Below are 21,952 nucleotides of genomic sequence, written 5' to 3'. Positions count from 1 at the left end.
CTGATACATTTTAGCACCCTTCCTTTTGGGAAGATTTCAAAATACTTCAATCCAAGAACAACAGGAGTAACTCTTCTTCTGAGTCATAGATATACAAGATGAGACAAGGAAATCACCTACTTCCTTTTCACTGACAGATTAGCTAATAACTTTCAAAAGATTGCCAAATCTCTTGCAATAGCTATCTCTGTCAGATGATTAATTGTCCAGCAATCTTAATAATTTGTTTTGTTCCTAAACTGATTCATTTTTTTTCTTGCTCTTTTCTTATTTCTCCTATTTCTTTTAATGTGTGGCACAGAATGATTCATTGACTCAGTGCCATTAAGTTGATGATGACTCTTAGCCAAGTATATGGATAGACTGTCCCTAGAATGATTTCTGTTCAACTTGGCCTTTTAGGTCTCTCAGTGGTGCATTCATTGCTGTCATAATCAAATCCATCTATCTTGCTCTTGGCTCGTCTCTTTTTCCTTCAATTTTTCCAAGTACTATGAATTTTTCAAATGATCTCAGTCTCTGCAGATAGGACATGTTCAAAGCATGATAGTCAAAGCTTGGTCCTTAAAATGCTTTGAGTGAGAAATCCAGACTGATTTGTTTGTTTTCCATGGTTGTTGTAGCACCCATAAAAATCTTTTCCAACCTCAGAGTTCAAAGGTGTCAATCACTCATTCCAGTCTATTTCTTCCAATTTTTACTTTCATAGATTGTCACGGAAAAAACAAAACCACTGAACAATTCTAAGCTTGTCAACCTAAGGGTAGACTAGGAATTTGATTGCACTTTGGATCTAAACAATTATTTTTATTCAACTGTATTTTGAGGTGGGCCACCACAATATGTTCCTTTTTGTTTCAGAATAAAACATTTCAAAAATAATGAGGAATACATAAGATTGAACATGTTACTGTTTAGTTGCTTATAAAGATGCCTAAATTTTTTGGAATGCTTTTGCAAAACACTTTTGAGCAAGGAGAAATTTATTACCTCTACAACTTGCCCATCCTGGCCTTGTTAGTCAGTCAGCTAAAACCAGTAAGAACCCAGAATACATCAACAATGTTTCCATTTCCTTAAACTACACAACTTAAGGGATATACATATGAAACCAGCGAGTAAGGATTTCAGAAACAATTAGTACCTACTGCTTCATCAGTATGTCACCAGAATGGAAAAGACCCATTTCTCTCCATTGAGAACCATATTGACAATTTCAAATGCACCCATATATTTAAAGAACTGTCCCAATCCTGTCATTGCCAAATGTGGTATACTTCATTTCCCAGACTTTCCCAGTCACAACAATATAACCATGCAAGATTCTGCCAATCATCACATGCCAACAAAATGCAGGAAGTTATACCGCATTCATTCTACTGCAATGAAAAAATTGTGCAAACTGAAATGCTAGAAGGAAAAACAATACTGATACTTTCTAAGCAGTGAATGTAAATCCAAGGAGGATTGTTAGGATGGCACTTAAGTGCAAGGAATATTTTTAACAGGATAAATGGCAACAGAATACGGATCTTTGGTATCAGTATTTTAGCACAGATGGCATTAATCTATTGTTGCAGATGAAAACCACCAAAACTATTGTTTAGCAGCCTAGATTTACTTGAAAATACAGGTAGTCCTTGACTTACAACCATAATTGACCCAAAACGTTCTGTTGCTAAGTGAGATGGTTGTTAAGTGAGTTTTGCTCCATTTTATGACCTTTCTTCTCAGAGCTGTTAAGTGAAGCACTGCAGTTGTTAAGCTGGTAGCATGGTGATTGAGTGACTCTGGCTTCTCATGGATTTTGCTTGTCAGAAGATTGTAAAACGTGATCATATGATCCCGGAACACTGCAACCGTCATAAATATTGCCAAATGTCAAATTGTTCATGTGACCATGGGGATGCTGCAATGATTGGATGTGTGGAAAAATAGTCATAAGTGACTTTTTCAGTGCTGTGGTAACTCCAATGATCACTAAATGAATGGTTGTAAGTTAAAGACTATCTGAAGCACCACTAACTCTGATTAGAACCTGAAATGGTGGTTTGCATGTATGTGTGTTGTTTTGTTCTCTTATTAATAGTATGTACACCATGTAACCCAGGGGTAGGATTCTACCAGTTTGGCCCGGTTCAGGTGAACCGGTAGCTCCAAGGATCAGCTGTGAGCGAACCATTTCGCTCTGACAATCAGCTGTTGGGCCTACCTGCCCGCCTTGGCTCTAGTCTGTGCGTTATATCCTGGTTTTCAAGCTCAGGTGATTTGCGCAGCATAGCAGATTGCCACGCGTCAGCTGTTGAACACATAGGAATTGCTGGAGGAGGTCAGTAGCAAACGCTCTGCGTGCATGTAAAGCAAACTGGTTGTTACACTGGTTGAATCGTGACCCTGATGCAACCCACAACAACAGTGAACTGTGGCAGACTCTAATCCAGAATCCCTGGAGGAAGGAGGAGCCCTTTCACAAAAAGCAGAGAGGCAGAGAAGCTTGGAATCTCTGGTGTGCAGAAAATATCCCTAGATATTTACCAGGTATATCTAATAGTTATACAGATTGTTGTCTTAGTCTGGCAAAATTTCTGCCTATAAGGGAACAGCAATAAAGAAACTGCCCCCTAGTTGTATTGTTCTTGGTTCCTTGGGCCTAATATGAACCTAATCCCAATAGAAAATAATATTTGTAGCTCAGGGTTGAACTGAACTGAAGCACAAAACATGTGAGCAACCTTACTGGTGAACCTGGCCTAAGATTTAAGAAAGTCTAGAAAATACCAATAGTTTTCTAAAAGTGTATCAAGTATTATTAGGTTTGGGGATATTCTGGGAGAATTAGGACATGAAAGATGGGAGTAATGATAATAAAGAAGAGAGTGAACAGCCCAGCTGCTTCTCGTATTTCTCAACTGACGGAGATAATTTTAATAGAAGGGGCCTCTGCTTCTCTCTTAAGCTCCGATTTAGCTTTTCTTTCTGCTGAGAATATGATTCTTATCTTGGAGTAATTAACATCAATTAATTATCTGAAATAATCACTTGAGTCATTAATGTAGTTTCACAAAGGGAATCATCTAGACAAACAAACCAAAGAGTCTTACTTTAAGAAATATCAGAACAAAAAAAAAAAATCAAGTTTGCTCACGGACTTTAAAATACAATGTAGAGAATAACTAAAACAAGAGACATGGTGAAGAGTTTACACAATGTCTTCTTGTCCTACCTAAGATAGCATCATGCTCTAGAAGAAGATAAAGGAATTAACTATAATGATTCACAATTTTTTTTATACACTAAAGTGTGACTTCAAATCAGAGACCATCTGGCAATGGTGGAAAACCTGTGAAATGGTGGCCATGGATGTTACAACCAATTTGTACTTGTTTCACAAGCACGTACAAAAGGACCGGTTGTGACATCAGACTTTCAGTTTTGTAGATTTTGATTTTACTAATAGTTGCTTCTGCTTTAATTAAGGATGAATGATACAAACAAGGTGGCATAATATTAATCAACAGAAGAGAAGACAAAGACCTGGAGAAGATAACAAAATGCGAAGACCTGCAAGTAGAAGTAGGATGATTGTACCGTAGCAAAGACAGTACTGATAATAATAGGTGCCTTGGATACAATCCCAAAACAACCAGAATCTCTACAGACTTGGGGACAAGACAATATATTTTATCTTCAATGCTAGATGTGCACTGCCATCATCCTTAAAAAAATGTGAATGGGAATAAATGTGAAATCTGCTCAGAAAATTATTCAGTCTTGCAAGCATCTAGAGCAATGAACTGATTTAAGATGGAATAATTATTTTATTGCCCTGTTGAATAAGTAGCCTTTTTCAAATCTGAATGACAATGCGTATCTTTCATTAAGGAAATTTGGTCTTCTTTTTCCTCCTCTTTTTCCTTCTCTTCCTCCTCCTCCTCCTCCCAATCATGTTGGATTTAGCATTTTTATTCACCTATTAAGTCCTTCCCAAGGCAGGTGTTGTTTGATGGTGTTAAAGGTATTATTGCAGGATGTAAGTTGTCCCAAATAAAGCTGCCTTTTGCAATTGACTGGTGGTGATTTTGTCAATGCCAATGGTGTTCAAATGGTGTTCTCAGTCACCCAGGCCATGGTGGTCTCAAAAGTGCTTTTTTCAGGATGCAGCTGGACTTTTGGGGTGGGGGGGTTCTTTTGAAGGCGTTTCACTTCTCATCCAAGAAGCATCTTCTGCTCTGACAGGATAGTGGGGAATGGGAGGATTTATATTCCTTGCATCCTTTTAGAGGGTCGTTGAAGTCTTCAGAAACAAAAAAACAAGGAAGTCCAGTGGTCTCCTTTGGGCCTTGTCCCCAAAATACAGAAGAGGAGGAAACACAATGTCAGTTGGAAGCAAAAAGGATAATATGCCTGATCAAACATGAGTGAATTATTTTCCTCCTTCCAACTGCAGAGCCAACTATACTGAGAATATTGTATCATTGCTAGCTCATTAGGGCAATAAGGAGTTCAGATTATTCTAAAGAACTGGATGAGGAACAAGGCCTGATGAATTCTTTTAAAAGCTTACACAAATCAGAGGGAATGTCATTTTTAGATCAGATATTCTAAAGAGCTTTTAATAACAACGATGGGCACTTCAGACCCATTAAAAGCAATTATTGCTCAGAGAGGCCTTGGAAAGGTAATGAATAAGGCAAATGAAAATCAAACCATGAATTTGGACTCTAAAAGAGAGACCAAGAACCATCTAATGGATTTTGCATCTATAAACTCTACCGGGAAAATTCTTCATGCAAAAAGCTACAACAATTCCAATGGAAGGAGGAGGAAAGGAAGGAGGAAGAGAGAGAGGGAGGGAGAGAGGGAGGAAGGGGGAGGAGGAGGAAGATAATGAGATGGACTGCATAAAAATTTAATGGAGGAAAAGGAAGAGGAGGGGGAGGAGGAGGGAGAGAAGGAGGAGGGGGAGAAGGAGGAGGAGAAGAAGAAGAGGAGGAGGAGAAGGAGAAGGAGAGGAGGAGGAGGTGGTAGAGGAAGAGGAAGAAGGAAGAAGGAAGAAGGAAGAAGGAAGAAGAAGAAGAAGAAGAAGAAGAAGAAGAAGAAGAAGAAGAAGAAGAAGAAGAAGAAGAAGAAGAAGAAGAAGAAGAAGACCCAACTTCCTCTGATTTGTTGCATGAAAAATTTTATGGTATTATTCCTTTTTTAATTATTTGCATCACACCCTGCCTTATAAAACTGTAAACTAAAAACTGCTGTAATGCTTTTTCATTTATTCCTCAATTATGGCACCAGTGTTACTATACCTTGGGGGCTCTCAAAGAAAATGAACAATAGCACACCAACAGATGGGTATAAATAATGGTGGCATGGAAAAAGAAAGACATTTATACTTCCACATGTACACACAGAGAGAATTGCCCCTAGCAAGAATAAAATAATTAGTGAGTGCAGCAGAATATCTCAAATGAAATCAGGGTACAAAAAGGAACTGATAATTCTCTAACACATCAAGTGGTGCCACTGTACCCCAATCTTTTCCTCAATATCTGAAACACTCCATCAAAACCAACTGATCTAGAAGCAAGCCTCACTCAATTCAATAATATTTCCTTGAAAACAATTAATCAGTTAACTATTTCATCAGTGGTGGGATTCAATTTTTTTTACTATCAGTTTTGTGGGCATGGGTTGATGGGCATGGCAGGGGAAGGATACTGCAAAATCCCTATTCTCTCCCCACCCCACTAACCTGCTTTCCAGCTCTGTTCTCCTGTGCAGGGCAACAAAAGAAGACCCAGCCGATCAGCTGGGACTCAGGAGGCAGAGAATAGGTGGGGCGGGGCCAGTCAGTGGTGGGATTTGCCAGTTCTCTGAACTACTCAAAATTTCCACTACTGGTTCTCCAGAACAGGTCAGAACCTGCTGAACACCACCTCTGTATTTCATATCTCCTATTCAGCTTAGAATGATTAAAATTAATGCTTAATTATTGTCACAGTTAGAACTAACCAAATATAGGTTAGCAAAGCAGAGCAGAAGTGTAACTCAGCTGCACACAATAATCAAGGATGTGACATCAGCAAAAATAAAAATGTGTGATAATAAACAGCAGCAGACAGAAAGAAAGATATATGAAATACGTTTCTTCAACTGGAATTCATTTTCTGTCACTGGAACTAATTAATAGTCCACCAGAAAATATATCCAGTTGCAGAAGATCACTGACGTCATCCTAACACCTTCTTGTAATTCATGTGCATCACTGATTCGTACAATTTTTAAGAACTACTGGCTAAGGGCTGGCTTATTCACAGTCACTGTGCAGCTGAATGAAGTATCAAAATGCCCAAGAGTCTAATTCCAGGATAAAGCTGAGCTATAAGAATGATTTTACAGTTCAAAATGACAATTATAGTTCAGGGTGGTAAAATTAACTTATCCATAGTAAAGTTTTTGTTCAGCTCCTGAAAAATCCAGGGTATGAGTAAGTTACAGTAAGTGAAATTGTCTACAGATGGGTTCAATGTTGGTTCGATTCATGATTTCTGACTCTGCAGTAAGCTACGTCTGATTTCATTCTCTCTCAACAGTCAAATGATGATGAGTGAAGCAAAAAAAAAAATCCCTTAGAAAACAATATCCCAATATGAATAAGCCTGCTTAGGTGTGTACTTGGACTTAATTGTCCTTGGCACAATATGTTTTCTATGGCTTTGTTATTTTGCACTTCGATGTTTTTAATCGAGAGTAAGACATTCTCAGTGGCCTGATGAGCGGGCAGTCATAAAAATTGAACAAACAAAAAAAAGGAACAGCAAATAACTATTCCTTCAAAAGCTATACAGCTTAAGCAACCAGTTCTCTACCTCAGTGGTCGTCAACCAATGGCCAGGGACCATTGGTGGTCCATGAGAAAATTTTGCTGATGGGCAGAGAAATGTCACCTCTAAAGCACCCCACAAAGCAATTAATCCAGGCTGCACGGGAGCACAAGGCTGCACCATCCACGTGGCCCATGGGAACACAAGGCTTGCATCGCTTGCATTGCAAACAACACGAGGTAGTGAGGGGAGCGGGGAAAGGGCTGAGGGGGGGAACTTGCCCCACTCGTCCCAAGCACCTCACCTGGCCACCAGGATGCTTCTTTCCACTTCTTTCTTCTTCTGCTTTTGGATGCACGCAAGGAAAGCAGCAGAAGTCTTTCTTTCTCTCCCCCAAACTCTGCCAGAAATGAGTCTTTGGGACCCTGCAAGGCCTCCTTCTCCAAGAGGCTGCGCTGGTGTGACAAGTCTCACAAGGACTCATTTCTGTTGGAGTTTGGGGGGAGAGAAAGAAAGACTTCTGCTACTTCTGCTGCTTTCCTTGCATGAAGCCAAAAGTCTCCCCGCCCTGAGAACAGAGCTGGAGACGGTATCCTGCGATCCCAAATAAAGAATGATTGATCAGTAGAAAAACGGGATGGGGAATTTTCCTGCAGACTTTTGAGGGGATTTTCCCAGGGCCTCTGGTCTGCGGGATTTAAAATTATGAATTTGGTGGTCCCTGAGGTCCAGAAGGTTGGTGACCCCTGCTCTACCTGGTTGCTGGGTGGGAGTGGCCATGGTAGGCATGACCTAGTTGGCCTCCTGCACCATGACGGGGGGCTGTTTTCACCCTCCCCGGGCTCTGGAGGCTTTCTTTGAGACTCCAGGAGGGTAAAAATGGCCTCCCTGGGCTCCGGTGGCCTTCCAGAGGCAGGAAACGGGCCTGTTTCTGGCCTTCGAGAACTTCAGGGGGGTCCCATTTTTCAACCTCCACAGACTCTGCGCAGGCCCTGTACTTATTTGACATCCAAAATGGGCTGCATGGAAACTCCTGGGAGAGGCAGGGTGGGCGGGGCCAGCCAGAGGTGGGATTTACCTGTTCACCAAACTGATAATTAAAAATTATAACAGTAGCTACCGGTTCATTCAAACCAGAGTAAACTAGTAGCAGCCCAACCCTCTTTGGCTGGCTATACAGGTAGTCCTTGACTTATGATCACAATTGAGCCCAAAATTTATGTTGCTAAGTGAGACAATGGTTAAGTGAATTTTGCCCCTTTTTATGACTTTTCTTGTCACAATTGTTAAGCCAATAACTATAGTGAAGTTAGTAACACAGTTGTTAAGTGAATCTGGCTTCCCCATTGACTTTGCATGTCAGAAGGTCACAATAGGTGATCCCATAATCTTGGGACACCGCAACAGGCATAAATACATGTCTGTTGCCAAGCATCCGAATTTTGATTATGTGACTATGGAGATGCTGCAAAGGACATGAGTGTGGAAAATGATCACAAATCACGTTTTTTAATGGTCACTAAATGAACTGTTGTAAATCAAGGACCAGCTGATTTCCCATAGAACAGAAACCTTTTGTCAGTAGCTTTGTTCCTTAGATCTGCTGGTTTCCAGAACCTCATACAACTCTCTATGTCAGAAGTACAGGTCCAATCAAATTCTAACTATGGCCATCATATGACAAGGGGCTTCCAGAGAGAGGAAGGGGTCAATCTGTTTTCCAAAGCACCTGAAGGCCAGACAAGGAATAATAGATGGAAACTGAACAAGGAGAGATTCAACCTGGAAACAAGGAGAAATTTTCTGACAGTGAGAACAATCAACCAGTGGAACAGAAATTGCTTTCAGAAGTTGCGGGAGCTTCATCACTTCAAGAAGAGACTGGACTGCCATCTGTCAGAAATGGTGTAGGGTCTCCTGCTTGGCCGAGGGGTTGGACTAGAAGACCTATAATGTCCCTTCCGACTCTGTTAATCTGTTAATAGCCTAAGTAAATGTTATTCAGTTACTTGTACGAAGAAATGGGAGGGGAGAATCACCTAATTAGGTGTACAGTAAGACTGCAAATGAAAACTAAAACTGGACAGCGTGAGTGATTGTTATGAGAACTGAATGGTCTTTTGGAAAATAACCAACATACTGCTTTCCCCTTTTCAATTCAATAATACATGTTTTTAAATGACAGTGAAGTATGATCATAACTACTACAGGGTTCTCATAATAGCGCTGGACTCACTTTCAAGAAATATGCCAGGCACACTAGAAGTTGATTTGTAGTTCGGCAACCCAAATAAACAAATAGAAAACCCAAGAGCAGCCAACTTTGCTTTACAGCGCATGATGGATTCTGTGTGGGGACACCGAATCTTGGAAAGGAGACAAATGGTTCACCCACCCATTAAGCCGTTATTCATTTTATGCGCTGGTTGGACTCGGCCAGCTCTAGCTCATTCAACAAACCTCGATTCAAACTAAGGCTTAGCACAATGCCACCAATCGGTGGCTTGAATTTTGTTTACTCTTCAGAGTAGGTGAAAATTCCAACTTTGATGTCAGACCTGGGCCAAACTTGGTCCCTTAGGAAAATAAATCACTCTAGACTCCATTTCGAGTGAAAAGGTTTTTCTAACTAAAAGCCAAGTGGTCACAATAATTCAAAGTCAGTTTGAGCATGAAAATCCCTAGATTAACTTCCACCCTTCCCCAAGACACACACCCCACCTCCATATCTTCCCATTGTCCAGTCGCATTTAGAAAAGATGTTTTGGGAATGGGCTGTTGTGGTCCACCGGCAGCAAAGTTGGACAGTGGGTAGGAACATGGGCCAGTCCGGGAGTCTGAGGAGGACTCGGAAGAGGGCTCTGCATCCGATGCAAAGATGGGGCCAGGGCCCCCTGGGAGTTATGTGCTGACTCTGGAGCCTCCAGAATCTGACAGCAGTGAGGCCGAGGAACAAGGGGAGCCTGTTTCTAGTGCACGTGTGCACAGAGCTGCCAGAAGGCAAGAACAGTTAAGACAAAAGGGGTGACTCGGGAGCAAGGCTTGGAGGTGACTGGTCCTCCCATAAGACATAAAGGAGGAGCAAAGGGACAGGAACCTTTGCAGGAAGCAACTTTGTTTGTACTGGCCAGTTTGACCCCTGACGCTCCGTGTTGAATTTGTGCTCCATTTTGCCTTGTACAGCTAATTGGCCATTTAGTCGATGGCAGCATTTCAAGGAAGATAAAGGTGCATGCTGATCAGACTTATCCCAAAGGACTTTGGCACACTTTTGCGGATTATTTACAAACTGTTTGATATTCATTATGGGCTGTGAATGACTATAATTCACAGTCATTGAAATAAAGTAAAAGGTTTTTTATTTATCAGAACACGGACAATGCCGTGGTTGGTAGATGGATAGGTGCTCCATCCCATTCACAGGACCATGGCCTTGAGATGTCTTGGGATGGCACGACTATTATTTTTGGTTTCCCACATCTTGCTTGCAGGTCCCCTCCCTAACCTCCCCATGAGCTCCCTTCCCCCTGTAATGTATGACAGGCTGGCATCTGAGCAAAACATAGAAGTGGGTGAAGGGTGGCACTTCTGACCATTGGAAAGCACGGTCCGATTCAAACAAGGCTTGCCAATGCCGCTGTTTTTACTCCTCATAAATTTGAATATATACCGAGGATGCTACAGGGGTGGAATGAGTAAGTTCTGCCATCAAAGCATATTGAAATGTTGTTGTTTTTTCCCAGACTATACTCTTTTTAAAAACAAAACAAAACAAACTTTATTGATTATCCCAGAATATACTCTTAATAAAACAGGTGATAGTTGGAAAACATTCCCCTGTTGCCTCTCCAAAGTGTAGCATATACTGCTTCACAAAGGCACTAGAAAGTGGCTTCAGGTACATCAATCTTTAATTCATTATAAATAGGGCTTCCAACTCATGCGCAGCAGTTGCTGGAACAATGGATAGAAACTGATCAAGGAGAAATTTTCTGACAGGGAGAGGAATCAACCTGTGGAACAGAAGTTGTGGGAGCTTCAACACTGGAGGCCTTCGAGACTGGACTGTCACCTGTCAGAAATGGGGTAGGGGCTGCTAGGTGGGGGAGTGGCCTAGATAACCTACAGCTGTGATGGTGGACTATGGCACACATGCCAGAGGTAGCACACAGAGCCCATAGGTAGCACACAGGGCACCTCATCACCAGCTGCTCTTCTGGTTTCTGGTGCACGCCAGCCAGCTGGTATTCACAGGAAAACAGCCTGAAAAATGGTCCCAAAACAGGCCATTTTCAGGCCATTTTTGACATGAAAAATGGACTGCCCCCAAAATGGCCTGAAATGGCCCAGAAAATGGCCAAAGAACAGGCCATTTTCCATGCCATTTTTGACATGGAAAACATCCAGAAAATGGCCCAGAAAACAGCCTGAAAACCAACCTGAAAATACCCCCCAAACAGGCCATTTTCCAGCCATTTTTTGGAGCTATTTTCCATGCCAAAACTGGCCTGAAAACCAGCCTGAAACCAGCCCCCAAACCAGCCAAAAAACAGGCATGCGCGCACCAGCTAGCTGGTCTTCGGTTCTCCAGTGCTCTGGCACGCACACATGCATGCACGTTCCAGTTTGGGCATTCAGTGCCAAAAAGGTTCACCATCACTGACCTACAGGGTCCCTTTCAACTCTGTTAATCTGTATCTGTATCTTTTATAATAACATAGGAGTAATAATAGCAATAGTACTTAGACTTTTATACCAGTTCACAGTGCTTTACAGCTCTCTCTATACAGTTTACAGAGTCAGCCGATTGCACCCAACCATCTGGGGTCCACATTTTACTAATGCCTGAAGAATGGAAGGCTGAGTCAGCCTTGAGCCAGTCAGAATCAAACTACTGGCAGTAGGCAGAATTATCCTGCAATATTCATTCTAACCACTGCACCACCAGGGCTCTTAAAGTTAACATTATTAACTTTGCTAAATTGTTTTTCTTAACATTTATCTTGCAGTTGCAGATACACTTGTTTTTACATTGCACTCCCTTAGTTCTTACAGTGAAGTGTCAATGTATGAGGTGATGTGTAGGGTTATTTATCAAGGCAACATATCACAGAGCCTTGACACTGGTTAACTTTGCTAATACTCAATACTCATTCAATTCCAAATCCTGCATTCACTTTCATAGAGTGCTTCTTAACTGAGGCCAAAAATATATACCGGAGTTGATAACATACAACCCTCCAAATATTATTTAGTTACAGTTCCCTGCAACCCCCATACAGCCAGGAGTTATAGCTTGGCAATCTCAGGACAAGTATGAATTCTCCACTCCGGGTGAAAAGACAGAAAATCTTGCAATAATCCAGTAGAATTCCTTGCCAGTGATCAAAGCAACCAAAGAAGATGGATGTCAAAGTATTGATTGGAAGGCATCCAAAACTTCTGTAGGTGGTAGAGCTTGAAATGCTTCAGAATGTGGAAGTGAATGATTGCTCCATGATTTTAAAATTCTTGTTTTAAAAGCAAATCCCGCGGACTGGGGAAAAAAAAAAGCAGATATTTTGTTTGGAATTACACAGTAGCACATACGGAGGCTTCTAGGTAAAGATCCAATAAATAATGCCATAAGTTCATGCTTTAGCACAGAGGCAGAATTCTCCTCACCCCCATGCCCCCAAATTGAATGTGCCAAAGAATGGGGAGAGAATAACACCCCCTCTCATGCGCGCGCATGCACGCACGCACACACACACAGAAATCTCTGCTTCAGATTCGCCTTCACAAAGCAGTATATCTACTTCATATTGAGAAAGATAATCTAATGTGGCACATTGAAAGCAACAGAAATCCAATCAACTGTGAATTTAAATTTCTGTAATGTGTTAGGCAAGACACTCAAATCTGTTATAAATGACGGCACAAAAAAAAATGAGCTGCTTTTGTTTAATATTCCTTCAGGTAATATATCTTTCCCCCTCCTTATTCATGAATTTAGCATCAGGGTTTTCTCTCTTCTTCATACATGTATTTGTGTCAAAGAACCATTTTGATAGCAGTCCGTGTCGAAAACAGAGTTAGACGCAATTTGGCTGGTCAAGTTCTCTGCAAATTGTGTAACTGGAGAAATGGACTGAATAGAATTATGATCCTAAACAGATGATTTCAAGGAAAAAAAAGTAATAGTTTAATCGACATTGCCTCTTATCTTGTCCCCTGCATCTATTTTCCTAATTTATCGCATGCCTTCTGCCCCCCAAAGTATATTTTTAACGAAGTGTCATAATACCTGATCATGTATCCTATTCTGAGATCATCACAAGGCAATTATCTACCAAATGAAAGGCTATGAGCTCTGAAAGGCTCCGTATCTTATTCAACTCAAAAAATAAATATGGAGTTGGTCTGCCAGCTGCTCATATTATCTTGATTTACAAGAATGCCTCTAGGTCCAGAGAAGTAAACTTAGAAAATAAGAACAGAGGATTAGGTTACACTCCATTAAGGTTAGGCCCAAAGCAGCATAAATGGCATGTGGAGTTACTTCTGAGTAATTCATTTATTGTTGTTTGTCTACAGACAGAATCTTGCCAGACGAAAGAAATGATCTGCAACAATTGATTTAGATATAGATACACTTTGTGAATTGCTAGGGGGTGTCGGTCTTAGCCCTCTTCCTGCCCATCAGAGTCTAAGTTCTGTTGTCTTTTTGTTGTCTGATAAAGAGACCCTTCCTCCTGCGAGCCTGGATTATATTCCTCCACAATTATTTTCATTATAAATGGTGTCACCTGCCCAGCAATGCAACCAAACATAAAGGAAGAGCTATGTATATCCTCACACATTTCCCTAATAGCAAATGGGCTGTCCATGTTTATGAGGACTGCCATTTTACAATGTAAGTACCCACGAACGCCCAAAAGATAGCTGCATAGATAAAGGATGAACAAAAACGCTGTCCTATTCTGCAGAAAGAAGTTTATAAAGCTGGGAGAAATGGAAGGAAAGAGCACACCGCTGGAAGATGTGTGAAAGACCAAACTGGGGGGAAATTATCCTGATGAAAGGTAGCTAAAGATGGACACTAACTTGATGGCACATAATGAATCATTTGCAAAGCCTGAGACTGGGCTCTGACAAAGTAGAAGTGGAACAGTATGTGTCTCTAAGCGTCCACCATAAAGCAGCACCATGAAAGGGACTTTGTAGAAGAAATACTTATATTTCGTCAGCATCTTCCTTTTGGGTTGACAATGCAAGACACAAATCTTTAAACATTTTGTAAAATTTATTTATTTTTTATTTATTTATTTTTGTCAATTGCTTACAAGATAATAGGTATAAGTAAAAACATAGTTCTGAATACACGGATACATATAAGAAAAAATAAAATAAAATAAACAATAGGACAGGGACGGTAGGCACGTTGGTGCGTTTATGCACACCCCCTACAGACCTCTTAGGAAAGGGGTGAGTATTATTAAATACCGTCAGTATTTTATGCATTCTACTTATTATTTCTCAGACTACCAACGTCTCGTTTAGACATTAAGTAATAGCAAGGAATGATTGAAAAGCAATGCTTCAGGAAAATGGCCTCTCTCTTTTTTCCGCTCTCTGTTTTTCCAATACAAGTTGATACTTAACAGGAGCTGCTACAGTTTGGGCTCCCCATTCATTCATGAGTCAAGTATTTATGTCCAAATGAAGAATAGACTCTGGGGATAATGATTAACTGACCACCTCCAGCACCGTTCTGCAGAGAAGCAATTTCTGCACATTCAGGAAGGAGAAAAGGGGGGAAATTGAAATCACCTTTAAATGGGGGTCACATTTTTATGGAAAGGACCTTTATAAATTTGGATAGAGCAAGCTTCTCACTTAGAAGCAATCTCGATTTGTATTCCCCACGGCCTCTCAGAACTATGTGATGTCTTGCAGTGGGATTTTAATTCTTCCATTCATCCATGCCGAAATCACAAAAATCCCAAACTTGAAAGAGTTACAGCTACAGGGCATTCCTTTCCAAGAGATTTGGCAACCCCATTTTTAATGGCATTCTCCCACCACCACCCCTAGCATGTCTGTGGAATTCATCTAAAAATTAGCTAGTCCCAGCTTTCAATTAGATAACACTAAAGGCGTAATATTGTAATTTTTTCCTCTAAATGAGTAAAAAGTGATCTTCAAGCTGTCATCCATTTACGACAATTGGAACCAGAATTTTGGTTATTAAACTAGGCAAATTGTGCTTAATTTTATAACCATTTTTTTGTTTAAAATGAATCATGGCAGTTGATAACTGGATCACGCAGTCATTAAGTGAAGCCAGCAATCCTCCATTCCAACCAATAACTCCGAGACAGGCATCTCTCAAAGGTTCCTTTGTTTGGAGAGTAACTGGCACATCTGTGGAATCCCGAATCTGAAAGTTTAGGGCTTCCTTGCAAAAGTCAAAACTACAAATCCATCCCCCGCCCCACTTTAGCCATCATCACATCACATGGTCCAATCACCATCTGTCCTAAAGATTCCCATTTCATTATGCGCAACACTTTGTGACCGTGAACCAGCAAAAAAAATTTATTTGTCTAATTAGATGTACTCAAATGAATTTCCCCCTCCCAATTTCTCAGGCTCAATTGTGGCAGCATGGGAGCATCGAATCTCAATATGGCTTTCAAAGCTGACAGGCATCCCCCCTTGAAAGAAACCACATCCATGAAGATACAATAAACAAATAATAATAAATAATAATAATTTATATAATAATAAATTAATTGCTTTCTATTCTTTTTGTCTATTTTCTTCTCTTTCTTTTTTCTTTTTCTCTCTCTTTCTTTTCTTTCATTTGTGTGTGTGTTGTTGGTTTGTTTTAATTGTAAAATTAATAAAATTTATTTATATATAAAAAAGATACAATAAACAAAATACAACCAGGTGTTAATGCAATGCCCTTAACCCTCTCCCCGCCCGCTGCCAAGGGGACCCTTTGCCTTGCCAGGGAATTTTTCATGGAATTGATTAATCAATCTATCCGCGTGTATATTCCAACTTTTCACCCAAGTAGCTTCTGACAAAGGGAAGCCTTTCCATAGCACCAAATATTGTAATTGTCCTCAGTGTAATCTAGAATGGCTTCCAAAGCTGACACACACATAACTTTGGGTTGCTGCAACCATCATAAATATGTACAAGTTGCCAAGCACCGAAAGTTTGATCATGTGACCGTGGGGATGCTGCGATGGTCGTAAGTGTGAGGAATGGTCATAAGTCACTTTTTTCATTGCTATTGAAACTTCAAATGATTATTAAACAAATGTTTGTAAACTGAGGACTATCTGCAGAGCCACATTCAGTGTAACGATGTTTCAAAAGAACGTGTCAACTACCTTAAAAAACAATCCATTATTAGTCAACCAGCTGGTTGGCTGGCCAAGATACAAGACTAAAGATCTTCCAAGGCAAAATGTGCACTATCTGCCCTGTGATCTACAGGTCCTCTTCCATGGAGGACGAGGAGAGAAAGATGAACATGGTGTCTCTCAAACGTTGAGTCCAGAAACTCGTCCTCTATGTCCCAATAACAACTCCTAAGCAAGAAGACTGTAGGAATTCTCATTTAAACACTTAAAACCATCCAGGTCCTGCTGGTGAAATAATAATGAAATACACCGAGTTCTTCATTTGCAATTTGTACAAACTTAGACTAGCTAACCGTGCAAGGAATGTGTTTTGCACAGCTGGACTATTAAGCTAATGAGAAATAAATGTTTAGTTGTAGCTTCCTCAGACAAGAAGAACTGATCCCTGGCACCACTACGCTGTCAAATATGCTTGCTTTTAGAAAAGCTTGCTTACAAACCTAGGAACTGGTTCACATTCATCTCAGCTTCCTGCGTGTGGTCTCAGAACCATCACTCAGCTAAGATCAAGCACATTGGCCAGCAAAATAAATCAGAGCTTTTATTGCACAGGGAAGAAGTTTGAACTTCACAAGTTATTGATATACTGCTGTCTAGAGACACACTTACACAACCAGGCTTGAGTAAACCTAGGTCACTCATAGCAACTCTCCCTGTGTTACCCCAGCCCACAGCTCCTGCCCTCTCAAGCAGCATCCACTCCAGATATCCCTTCCCTGATAATGTTCAAGAGAGGAAGAGCCCACAGGTGTGTAACAGACAGAGAAAGGAACTCAGAAAGGATCCTCTCTAACTTCTCAGACTGTAGAAGAGACAGTGGGAGATTGGTACGCGAGACTTGCAAAGTTCTGTTAATGTAGCTTTACAATAAAGTAGAATTTACTCATAGCAATAGCAATAGCACTTAGACTTATATGCCGCTTCATAGAAAGAGCAGTTAGACTTATATATTGCTCCCCAGTGCTTTACAGCCTTCTCTTAGTGGTTTACAGAGTCAGCCGATTGCCCCCAACAATCTGGGTCCTCATTTTACCAACTTTGAAAGGATGGATCATGGAAGGCTGAGTCAACCTTGAGCTGATGAGACTCAAAACTGCCAAACTGGGGATCAGCAGAAATAGCCTGCAATACTGCATTCTAACCATTGCGCTACCGTGGCTTTTATCATAGAGCTTTACAGCACTCTTTAAGCTGTTTAATGAGTCAGCCTATTTCCCAGAGGTGGTTATTCAGCAGGTTCTGACCAGTTCTGGAGAACTGGTAGCAGAAATTTTGAGTAGTTTGGAGAACCGGCAAACCCCACCTCTGAGTGGAGATTTTACAGTATTCTTCCCCTGCCACGCCCACCAAGCCACACCCACAGAACCGATAGTAAAAAAAAAAATTGAATCCAACCACTGCTATTGCCCTCCACAATCTGGGTCCTCATTTTACTGACCTCAGAAGGATGGAAGCCTGAGTCAACCTTGGTCAGGATCAAACTCCTGGCAGTGGACAGAGTCAGTCTGCAATATTGCATTCTAAACACTGTGCCACCAGGTCTTTTATTCTGTTTGTGTTTCCTCTCTGGTCTACTGGGAAAGTGGCAAGAAATCAGATGGCAAGCAAAGACCACCATGCTGACCAGGCAGAAGCTGAGTTAGATATATTTCCAAGTGACTTATCCAACAGTCAACAGAGCATCCTACTAGTTGTGCCTTGGTGGCACAATGGTTAGAATGTAGTATTACAGGCTGACTCTGCCCACAGCCTGGAGTTTGATCCTGAGAGGGCTTTAGGTTGATTCAAGTTTCCATCCTTCTGAGGTCAGTAAAATGAGGACCCAGATGGGTTGGGGGCAACATGCTGACATTGTAAACTGCTCAGAGAGTGCTGTAAGGTGCTATGGAGTGATGCTAAGTGCTATTCTCAACCACATTAACAATAAGAACAGCAGAGTGGGATGGGACTTTGGAGGTCTTCTAGTCCAAATCTACATTAACAGAACTTTGCAAGTCTCTGGTCCATATATATATAGGACTGGGGAGCGTTATTGACTATCAAGATCTGGAAGCCCCCTTCCCTTCCTGTTCATTTATTCTTTAATGAAAGAGGAGACTGCAAGGTTGTTTACATGGATGCATTCACACATACTCTCAGCATCTGAGCATTCCATTCTTTCAGGAGTCAAACACAATGTGAAAAGTGACTTGTTGCCCTGGAGTGGGGTGGGGGGGAGTGTTGAAGACTACCACAGCAGGGATAAGTCCCTTTTAAAACCTTCTACCTAATTAAGATCATGCACGTTGATCCCCTGCTGTTTTCTATAATTGGGGCAGACTATTGTTTATGTTCAGGCCTTTCTCGTGAACTCATCCCTGTTACTTGTCTGCATTCCGTTCCGTAAAAGATTAATGATTTACTCTGTAATCCAGGATGAAAAGAAACCAGTATTTCAATATTTTAAAAATGACAATACAATACTGTTGTAAAATTAGAACAGAATAAGCCAAGATTTCAAGTGGAGAGGAATAGAAAAATGTTCAGCCCACTACTCCTTCAGTTCTGGGGAAGAAAAATTGTCCCCAGGCACCAGCCATTTCCCCAAAATCGGTATTTCTCAAAGAAAGAAAGAAAGAAAGAAAGAAAGAAAGAAAGAAAGAAAGAAAGAAAGAAAAAAAAGAGAGAGAGAGAGAGAGAGAGAGAGAGAGAGAAACCAACACAACTGAAACGCCATGAAGATGGCTTGCATTCATCACTAACACAGTAAACTGCTTTAAAGAAGGAAGAAGTGGCCAACCAGCGGTGTATTCTAGCAGTTCGGCCCAGTTCTGGTCTACCGGTAGCACTGAAGATCAGCTGGTTTGTTCTGAGCCTCTCTGATGCTCTGTAGTTGGGCCCACCCACGCACCCCTGCTCCTAGGTCTTTAACCACTCAGCTGTTTGGCGTGGCAGAGCAGATTGTTGTGCTAAGCAGCTGAGAGGTGCAGGAGCTTAGTTTTTACTGTTTTAATGCATGCGCAAAGCATGTGTTTGGCGTGTGTGTGTGTGCACAATCGCACGAGGCATGTGAGGCGCACAATCCCACCCCTGCTGCCATGCCCACCAAGCCATACCCACAGAACCAGTAGTGGGAACTTTTGAATCCCACCACTATGACCAATAAAGAAGTCACATGGATGTTGAGGCTCTTGTCTAGAAGGAGTGCAGAGAACAGCAACAAAGGTGATTAGGGGACTCGAGGCTAAAACATGAATGGTTGCAGGAATTGAATATGTCTTGTCTAGTGAAAGGAAGGACTAGAGGTGACATGACAGCAGTGTTCCAATATTTCAGGGGCTGCCACAAAGAAGAGGGAGTCAACCAATTCTCCAAAAGCCCTTGAACCCAGGACAAGTAATGGATGGAAGCTTATCAAAGAGACAACCAACCTAGAACAAAGGGAGATTTCCCAATAGCGAGAACAATTAATCAGCAGAATGGCTCGCTAACTTCAGAAGTTGTGGGTGCCCCATCACTGAAGGTTTTTTTTAGAAGAGATTGATTGGCCATTTGTCCAGAATGATATAGAGCAGGGGTGTCAAACTCAAGGCCCGGTGGTCAGATCCGGCCCCTGTGGTGCTTAGATCTGGCCTGTGGGGCCACCCTGGAAACAGTGAAGGACTGGCCTGCGGAGCCTCTGCCAGAGAAAATGGAGCTGGGGGGCAGCATGCGGCCCTCCTGAGCTCCGTTTTCACTGGCAGGGGGTTGCAGGAGACTGTTGAGCTGAAAACGGAGCTCGGGAGCCTTTTTTCACTGGTAGTGCTCAGGCTGCCACAGGTGCCCCCGACAGGAGTGACGTCAAGCTGGTCACACCTACCCTGGCCATGCTCACCCAGGCCCCCCAAGGTCAAACACAACCCTGATGTGGCCCTCAATAAAAATGAGTTTGACACTGCTGGTATAGGGTCTCCTGCCTGAGTAAGGGGTTGGACTAGAAGGCTTCCAAGGTCTCTTCCAACTCTGTTCTTCTGGAGTCTGGAGTCTTGTGATCAACTGATACAGTGAAATCCATGACTGCAAGGACTAAGCAAGGAGAAAGAGATGGATGATGACTACACAGATGATCACCTATTTCTTTGATTTTTATCTTATCTTTATTATTCTTCACAAATATCTCAAGGTAGCGAGCATTTCTTATTGTTCTTCCTCCTCCTGTTTTGCCCACAACAACAAGAGGTGGGTTGGGCTGAGAGATACGGACTTTTTCAAAGCCACCTAGCTGTTTTTTCATGCCTAAGAAATGCCTAAGAAATACGACAAAAACATCTTTCCTCTAAAGAAAATAATATCCAGGTGTGATTTTGAATAGGGGTCTCCAACCGTGGCAACTTTAAGACTTGTGGATTTCAACTCCCAGAATTCCTCAGCCAGCAAAGCTGGCTCTGGGAGTTGAAGTCCACAAGTCTTAAAGTTGCCAAGGTTGGAGACCCCTGGTTTGGAAAACAGACGTGAAACCGAATGCACCTGTTTAGTGATGCGCTGTTGTGACAAAGGGCACATCCTAAGATGTGCATTGAAAAGAGGAAACATATCTAAGGTCATAGTTCATTTTCCATGCTCAGCACATTACTTTGGAAGATAAGCTTTTCCAAATGATATAAGCCCTGAAAGCATACTTTGCATTATATAGTTTGAAATAAAGCTTTTTGGGAAGGAAAAAAAGGAGTCATTAATGGAAATCTTTTAGGTACTTTACAGCTTTGCAGCAGAAAGGGTCACATCAACTGAGAGCATGCAATTTTTCACAACCAGCACTTCAAAAAGCTCAACAGGAAGGAAGAAGTGCACTTCAGCACAACCTCCATGAGTTCTGTAGTCTCCCAAATTCCATACTGTAAGTCTGTTGTTGTGAAAGGAAAAGAAAAGAACTTGAACAAAAGGTCATTAGAAAAAGCTTTCCCACTGACGTGAAAAGCAATTATTATGTCTTATAGTCATCTTCAAACTTGGTGAGCACTGTAAAGCAATTATTATTTTTCCCCAAGTTAAACATACAGAATTATTGTCAGAAGAGTAGTATACTTTCTAATGTTTCACAAATGGAAATTAGGCAAGGATTAAGATAGGAATTAGGGTAGGATTTTGGCAGTGCTCTGCATTTAGCATCTCTGCTCACTCAGCAGAGGGCGAGGACAAAAGCTTTTCCTTTAGGCAATATTTCTCAGCCTTGGTAAGTTTGAAATATGGGCACTTCAACTTCCAGAATTCCGTGGCCAATATACTGGGGCTGGGGAATTCTTGGAGTTGAAATGCCCACCTCTCAAAATTTCTCAAAATGCTGCTTTTTTTCAATGGAGCATTGCATAATTCAATGAAAAGGTCCATGTTTTGCAGAAAAAAGGATCCTAATCTCACTGACTGCATTGCCAATTAAAATTTTCGGGTGTTGGTAGCTGAGATACCCTGAAGTAACCTTTCAGACCTTTTGGATTATAAATTCCATAACATAAATCAACTTTGGCTAAAAATATGGCAATACATCTGGAAAGCAAGAGGTTGATTTCCTCTTTAAAAAAATAATATTGAGTAGACTGGACAAATCAACTGACAAAGAATAAAGAAATAGCAACGGCCATAGCACTTAAGACTTATATACCACTTCATAGTCCTCTAAACTGTTTACAGAGTTGCTCCCAACAATCTGAGTCCTCATTTACTGACCTTGGAAGGATGGAAGGCTGAGTCAACCTT

This window comes from Pseudonaja textilis, chromosome 12 (assembly GCF_049901715.1).
Source record: "Pseudonaja textilis isolate UNSWEBS1 chromosome 12, rPseTex1.2, whole genome shotgun sequence".
NCBI classification, from domain to species: Eukaryota; Metazoa; Chordata; class Lepidosauria; order Squamata; family Elapidae; genus Pseudonaja; species Pseudonaja textilis.
Note: the sequence above shows the minus strand (reverse complement) of the source record.